We start from the raw sequence: 8,860 nt of genomic DNA, 5'->3' as shown, positions 1-8,860 counted from the left end.
CGTAAGAGTTCATCTTTTTTACATTAATGTACTTTACATCCTAACTGCAGTTTCTTCTTTTCCCAGCCCCCACCCCCATTCACTCCTCTACTTCTCTTCAGAAAGGGTGGGCCTCCCATTGATATCAACCAGCCCAGGCATATGGAGTTGCAGTGAGACTTATCCTGTTAAGGTTGCAGCCCAGTAGGAGGAAAGGATCCTAAAAGCAGGAAACAGAGTTAGAGACAACCCTGCTCCTGCTGTTAGGAGTCCCACATGAAGACCAAGCCACACAACTGTAATCCATGTGTAGGGGGCCTGGGTCAGTCCCATACATGCTCCCTGGTTAGTGGTTCAGTCTGTGGGCCCCTATGGGTCCACATTAGTTGATTCTGTAGGGTTTCTTGTGGTGTCCTTGACAATTCTGGCTCCTACAATTCTTCCTCCCTCTCTTCCATAAGATTCCCCAGGCTCTGGCTAATGCTTTCCTGTGGGTCTCTGCATCTGTTTCCCTAAGTTGCTGAATGAGGCCTCTCTGATGACAGTTATGCTACGCTCCTGTCTGGGGTCCCTGGTGCTGAGGTGACCTCCAGGAAAGCAGCCAGAGTTGTGGGCCAGAATATGGGGCCTTAAACAACAACAACAAAACCAAATAAACCGGTCAGTCGTGGCTCTGAGTTCGAGGCCAGCCCAGTATACAGAGTGAGTTCCAGGTCAGCCAGGGCTACACAGAAAAACCCTGTCTTGGAAAAACAAAAACAATATAAAAAGATGGTTTTGTGTCTTCTTACTGATCATTCTGCTGTGCACTAAGTATAAACACTCTTAAAATAAGTAAAATTAAGACAACGTTGTATGAAACAACTCAGTTCAGCACACACTAGGTAGTAATACCACACAGCTCCCTACTATCCGACGCTGCTCTCCAAAACCCTTGCTACGTTTTTTGCTTTAAGCCTTAAGATAACGAAGATAACCCACAAATATTTAGAAACAGTTCCTGCTGCTCACCTATTTGTAATCTAAGCAGAGCATATGCTCGCCTCCAAGATACTTACAATTTAGTGAGAAAGTTTGTTGGCCCCACTTTCCAGATAAAGAAACTGCTTGTAGAGCATTGAAAATATATCCACCATCAAAAACAGACGACAGAAAAGGTGAACTCTGGACAATTTGATAGCTGGTAGCTCTTATTTTACTTTGAGAATCTGAATTGCTGTCACCAAACCACAGTCTTCTTTAGCCAGTAGCATCTACACATATCAGGATTTCTTACCAGCAACACTATTGGCAATTTGGACCAGACAAGTCTGTTATAGATTGATGTTCCCTGTATGGGGGCTATTCAGTACCTGGACTATATTCATAGGTGCCAGTTGCACACTCCTTTCAGTCCTGATGTCTCCTGGAGGGGTGAGATAAACATCACCCCTGGTTGAGAACCACCGATATACTCATCTTTTCACTTCCTAGGTTATTGGAGGTCTCTGGAACCTGTGAGTACAGTAGTGACATTCCTGCCTTGGCTGTAACCTACAGCTCTCTGATTGGACTTTAGACCCACTCAATAAGACAGAAATCATGCTTTGTGCTAAGAACCTAACCAACTACCCAAGTAGTCAAGTCATGGGTCTTAAAGAACCTACAACCACCTATCTAACCAGCATAACCCCCAACTACATTCTAAATATTTTTTTCACCCACAGATAAGTGTGGTCCTCATCCTCATCAATGGAACTTCTCTTTGCAACAGAGATTGTTACAGAAAACCACAGCTGGTCAACATGCAGTTATGAAACCCAGTCCCAAGTGATACATCTACCACACAACTCCTGCACCAGGAGCCCAACAGTCGTTACCAATGAGGGGTCAGAAAGATTGTAAGAAGCAAAGGAACAGGGAGGTCTCTGTGATACTGTGTCTCCAGGAAATATCAGAAGCTACAGCCATGCGGTGTCAGCAATATGGCTGCTTAAGAGCGACCTGAACAAGAAGGATGCCAAGAGATATGCCAAGGAGGATGTGAAACATCTCATGAATCCTTAACACTAGACAAAGAACTATAGGCAACTAAGAAATGCTGAAAGCAGGAAAAAATAGTCTTCCCAGGGAAGAGCACAGTAACTGGTTATCCAATACCAACAGTCAGCCTTGAAAAAAATGCACACAAGTGACATTATACAGAATGTGAAGGTTGTATTTATGCATTTAGGAAGCACACACAATTATGTAACAACAATGAAAGAAAAAGATTTAATTTTCAAAAGATCGTGTGTGTGTGTGTGTGTGTGTGTGTGTGTGTGTGTGGTGTGTGTGTGTGTGTGTGTGTGTGTGTGTGTGTGTGTGTGTGTGTCTAGAAGAGGGCATCAGATGCCACCACAAAAACCTCCCTTCCAGGAAGAAAAAAGCTTGTTTAGTTCCTGGAACAGCTACAAGCCAAACTGTCATACAAAGCCACATGTGACTCCCAATCAACCCTGCCTTGGAAATTCCTGATGGTACACTGAGTCAGTTTGAAGGTTGCTTTGCTTCATTAATGATATATAGTACCCTGCCTAGTTAGCATTGTTCGAACTCTGCCCCAATTGTTTACAAGGTAATATATTTTATAAATAATCCCCTGTTAGAATCTGCTCAGGGTCGTCTCCCTCCTGAGGGGAGGGGACCCTAACATGTTGGAACAATAAAATTCCTCTTGCTTTTGCATTGATCACTGTCTCTGTGAGTCTCCTTCGCCTGTCCTGGAAGAGGTCCATTTCCAGCCTCACAGTGCAACACACACATAACAGGATGTCAAAGACCAAGACTGCAGTTCTTGGTTGTCCCCTTCTTTATTCAGTGTGTGTGCTGGCTAGTGTGGTATCGGTTTGGCACACAAACTAGAGTTATCTGGAAGGAGAGAAACGCAATTGAGAAAGTGCCCCCCAAAAGATCCAACTTTAAAACATTTTCTTAATTTGTGATGATGCTGGAGGGCCCAGCCCATTGTGGGTGGTTCCATCCCTAGGCTGGTGGTCCTGGGTTCTATAAGAAAGCAGGCTGAGCAAACCAAGGGGAGCGACATCATGCCTCCATGGCCTCTGCATCAGCGTCTACCTCCAGTTTCTTGCCCTGGTTGAGCTCCTATCCTGATTTCCTTTGATGATGAACGGTGCCACGGATGAGTATGTCAAAGAAATCCTTTTCTCCCAGACTTTATTTTTGGTCATAGAGCTTCACTGTAGCAATAGAAACCCTAATCCTGTACCTATGTCTTCATTTTAAATCAGGATAATATGCCTGAAAGCTCTGGATTTTATAAAGATCATATAAAAAAAACAAAGAAAACAACTCTTCTGACCATGTTTTGATTAGTAGTCTTTAGATCATTCCAACATTCCTGGTCTTATTACTCATCACAAGTTTCGAGTCTTATTTCGTAATAAGATGTTCCTAGAATTGCTTCAACTGAAGCTTATGACCACTTCAAAGGATTTAAACTCCTACCCCCTCAATCTGGGTTATACACCTTATAATTTGGCTCCAGAGAAACAGCAAATAAACAACTTTTATGAAGACTTTTGATGATCTTAAGATACTAATTGGGGCTAGAGAGATTGCTCAGAGGTTAAGAGCACTGACTGCTCTTCCAGAGGTCCTGAGTTCAAATCCCAGCAAAGACATGGCGGCTCACAACCATCTGTAATGAGATCTGATGCCTTTTTCTGGTGTGTCTGAAGACAGCTACAGTGTACTTATATGTAATAAAGTAAATCTTTTTAAAAAGATACTAATTATCAATGTAGTTTTGCATTAATTGAGGAAATAGAAATCCAGAATTCTCATGTTAATATTCAAAGAGCTACTCCCAAACTAGGAGGCTAAGAGAAGGAATTAACACTGTTGAGTAGCAATTAGGTGTCAGGGCTCACCGCAGGCATGCTACCTGTGTTGTTTCATTTAGAAGCCACTACTGTCTGTTCAGGTTGGTAAAACGGGGAAAATAAAGTTCAAAGGTTGTTACTAACTCAGAATCATACATCGAACCAAGAGACGGAGAAGGGCTTGAGACTGAGGTCCAACGACTGGAGCAGCGTTCTTTCTACTACTTATTTCTATATTTCTATACTGCCCTCAAATACATTTCTCTGCCCTTGTATAGCGTTCACGGTAAATGATATGTGTTTGCGGCACATTTGTGTCCGTTGTCTTACTTGGTTAGACAACTGAGCTAGTCCGAGGGACCATCACCACTTTAGAGATGACACAGGCAGGCGGGCAGAGAGTGAGCACCCAGATCATGGCTCAGCTTCTGCAGTTCTCATTCTTTCTGAATCATTCTCGTGGGAGCAGAGCTGCATCTCCATGCGTCCTTGTTTTCAGTATTTTTAATTTCTTCAGCAGACATGTAGTGGTTTTTTTTTAAAAAAATATTTATTACCTTATGTATATGAGTAAGTACATTGTTGCTGTCTTTAGATACACCAGAAGAGGGCATCAGATCCCATTACAGATGGTTGTGAGTCACCATGTCTTTGCTGGGATTTGAACTCAGGACCTCTGGAAGAGCAGTCAGTGCTCTAACCACTGAGCAATCTCTTCAGCCCAGGCATGAAGTCTTAATGTCCTGGCAGTGTGCACTCTGATTGTGTATGGACAGACCAATGTGCAGGCTGGTCTTTGTTTATACTCCCAAATCATTAAAATAACTGTGAATAAATATATAACTTAATATTTCATTCTTAATTCTTAAACGATATTCATTCATTCATTCTATTTAATGATTATTTTGCCCACATGTATGTCTGTGTACCATATGTGTGCTTGGTGCCTGTGGAGGTCAGAAGAGGGCATTAGATCCCTTGGAACTGGAGATGGTTGTGAACCATCATGTGGGAGCTGGGACTGAAACCAGGGTCCTGTGCCAGAGCAATGAGAGCTCTAACCACTGAGCAATCTCTCTGGGCTTTGAATGACTAGTTTTAACATTATTAGCCTACTAGGACAAAGAGTCAGAAAAAAGACAACAGCGGATTAAGAACATCAATATGTTTTTTGGAAGCTAGAATGCCATACCTGAGCTAAGAAAACAAAATTCTAAATATTTGCAGAGGAGTGTAAGAATATTTTAAGAGGCAGGCAAGACTGTTGCACATCACTAAGATATTGAGAATCAGGGCTAGCAGATGCTACCAAAGCAGAAGTGTTATGAGGTGTTGTAGAGGGTGATCAGGTGGCTGAAGGTCTTTACAGGAAGTTAAACTACTGATAGATTCTTTCCCTTGGCAGAATCCTGAACATTGATGTATTTTCTGGAAAAAGAAAGAAAGAAAGAAACTTCAACTAGAGAAGCTTCAGATGCCACCAGCACGTTGGGAAGCAGATTTAGAAACAACACACCGATTGTGTGAATTGTGTGCATGCAGGTGCACAGGGGATGTGAGCTCAGACCCTCAGGATAACACACAAAGTACCACACTCAGGGAGAGATATATCCCAGCTCTACACTTTCCCGCCCGGAATCACCAGAAGTACCTGAGACTGAAGCCAGGGCCTCGTGAGTGCTCAGTAAGCACCCTAAGACTAAGTTGTGATCTCGGCTCTCATAGAATTAATGTACGAAACTGGGAAATCCCTTAGAAAGTAGAACAAAAAGAAGTGAAAAATAAGAGGAAAATATCAGAGGGTGAGTCTGTAACTAGATCAACAGGCTTTCTAGAAATTGGAAGCAGCGGAGGAAAGAAAATAAACATTCAATTATCCGATGCACGACAAAATAAGGAGAGAAGGAGTGAGGGGCGTGTCTTTAGAGCGGCGGAGCCTGCAGAAGGCCCAGGATAACAAGCGGAAGAAGACAAAATTGAAAACACTGCTGTATCATCACAGAATTTCTAGTGAGTACATTTGAAGTGAATAAAGATCGAAACCCATCTTGCTGATAGGAGGCAGGATAGGGTCCTGTGGGTGTTACTTTTCCATGGCTCTGAGAAGACACCATGAACATTATAGAAGAAAGTTTAATTGGGGCTTACAGTTTCAGCGAGCGAGTCCATGATTGTCACTCCAGGGAGCATGGCGGCAGGCAGGCAGCCATGGCTCTGGAGCAATGGCAGAGGGCTCAACATTTTTATCCACAAGTAAGGAGCAGAGAGAGCCTGACTGGGTTGTTTTATTTGTGGTATCACAGACAACTTTTTAGGGCATCACAGGTATTGCCCTCCCACAGAATGGGAAAAGGTGGACTGGTGAACATGTCAGCCTCATTGACTTGTGTTTTAAAATTGCTGCACCAATGTCATAGAGGCTCTGGGACTTCAATAGGAGGAAAGCTATTGACATATCAGTGACATATGACCATCATATGGAACTAGGGAATTGAGGCTCCTTTTTTTTTTTTTTTTTTTTTTTAAACTTATTGGCCAGGTGTCTCTGGCTCTCTTATTTCTTCTGTCCAGAAATAACTGCTTCTTACTAAATGCCTCTCACTTGCAAGCATGTCCCAGGGTACTTATTAGAAACGATTCCATCTGTTTTACTAAACTACAAAAAATTTAAAAGTACCAACTCTGTCTTTGCTCCTGACATGTCCCACTTCACCTGGCACTACTATGCTCTGCCTTTCATGGGTACTACAGAGTGTAGTGTACATTTGTTGATTGGTGTCATGAGAAGGATGTCATTAGACAGCCTCATTATTCTTTGTAGTATGACTAATTTAATAAATCCAGCGCAGGGGTCCTTCCTGCCTTAGACCATTTATGCTCCTGGATAAAATACACACACAGTCTTTATATTTTAATATGTCTTAAGCAGCACAGTAGTTGGGCAACTGCCTAACCTCTACGTTGTTAGAACCCTCCTCTTTCTATCATAACTCCATTGTTACTAATTTCTATGTCCCATTGAGGCTGCTCTTGACTCAACTGAGCAGTCCTCTGGGCCATGTTCTCTTGGCCCTTTTATATAGTGGCTCTGTCTTCCCTCTTGTTCTTTCCTTTAATGACCACTCTCTATCCTCTCTCGCACACTCTCCTAAGTCATGGCAGCTCTCGCCTGTACGTTTTTATCCTTCTATGGTTGCTTCTGTGTCTCCTTTCCTCCTCCTCATGGTCCTAAACACAGGAGACCTAAATCCCGCCTATTTCTCTTCTCCCCAAGCATGGCTGCTGGCATCTTTTATTTACCAATCCGAATCAACAGGGACAGGGTTTCCCAGAAGCTACAGGCAGACTACAGAATTTAGGGGCTAGCACTTAGCATTACAATGACAGCAAAAGACAAAGCCTCAACAATTTGCCAGGAGGGTTCTCTTTTCATAGATACTTAGAATTAAGATGAAGTCACAGAGACCCTCCTGTTCATGGCCTCTGTCTTAGTTAGAGTTCCTATTGCTGTGATGAAACACCATGACCAAAGCAACTTGAGGAGCAAAGGGTTTGTTTGGATTATAATGTCATATCTCTGGTCATTATCATAGAAAGAAAGGACAGCAGCTCAAACAGGAAGAAGCTGATGCAGAGGCCATGGGAAGGATGCTCTTACTGGCTTGTTCCTCGTGGCCCGGACAGTCTGCTTTCTCGTAGTATCCAGGACCACCAGTCCAGGGGTGGCTTCGCCCACAGTGAATTAATTTTCACCAGGAAAGCACCAAGTTGTGTTGTGCTTAACTATATCCAAAACAAGCTATTTGGTGGGGACAGTCAGACTCCTGAGGTTTGAATTAACACTGGCTACTTAGGAAAGTTGAACTGAACTGTCTTCTCGTCTCCTGCAGATTGTTACTCTGCTGGTCATAGAGGCCACAGAGACCCCAAATACAGGTGCCCATAGAGGTCAGGGCTGTGGATCCCCTGGAGCTGGAGTTACAAATAATCTTGTTCTGAAGGCAGCAAAGAGACAGGAGTCTGACTTTCAATACACAGTGTGCTTATTAGCATACACAGTGAGTGAGGGGCAGCTTTTCTCCTGAGGGAAATGGTGTGTCTTGGGGGTGAGGGGTGAAAGCAGGCTATGAGCCTTATATGGGTGAATACTTAGAGAAAGGAAACTGTTGCAGCCTTAGGAGGTGACATGCATTTCTTGCAGTCTCTCTTTTCTAAAAAGGACCAAGGTGAGAGGCTGTCCCAACAGATACTCCTTCCTGGGATATGAATAGGGTTGGATGAAAAAGCTATCTGTCCATCTTGTAGAAACCCTGTTTTACCAGTTGTGAGCCTCAACTGGTCTGAGTGCTGGAAGCCAAGCTGGGATGCCCTGCAATAACAGTGCATGCTCTTAGCTGCTGAGCCTTTTCTCCAGCCCTGTAGTCGTGAAGTGAAAATATACATTCCGTACGGTAAGCCAATTTCTTTTGTAAATGTCACTCACTGTCCTAGTTAGGGTTACTGTTGCTGTGACAAATGAACACACCCTGACCAAAAGTTGGGGAGGAAAGGGTATTTGGTTTATACTTCCATTTTGTAGTCCATAGCTGAAGAAAATTAGGGTAGGAACTCAAACAGGGCATGAACCTGGAGGCAGGAGCTGAGGCAAAGACCATGGAGGGGTGGTATTTATTGGCTTTCTTACAGAACCCAGGACCACCAGCCCAAGGATGGCACCATCCACAATGGGCTGGGGTCTCTCCCGTCAATCACTAATCAAGAAAATATCCTATAGTCAGATGTTATAGCGGCATTTTCTCAAGTAAGGATCCCTCCTCTCAAATGAGTATAGACTCTGCCAAGTTAACATAAAACTAGCCAGTGTCCTTACTAAGAGCAGAGTATCATTTGAAGGAAAATCTTGTTGCTTTTGGCACAGAGAATTGGACTTCCGTTTTACATAACTGTATTAAAATTTAACTTAGATAATTCCTTAGGTAAGTTTACATTATGAAACATCTATTAAAAAAAAAAAGCCT

This window comes from Micromys minutus (genome assembly GCF_963924665.1).
Source record: "Micromys minutus genome assembly, chromosome: 11".
NCBI lineage: Eukaryota > Metazoa > Chordata > Mammalia > Rodentia > Muridae > Micromys > Micromys minutus.
The sequence above is the reverse complement of the archived record's forward strand: the minus strand, read 5'-3'. Positions refer to the sequence as shown.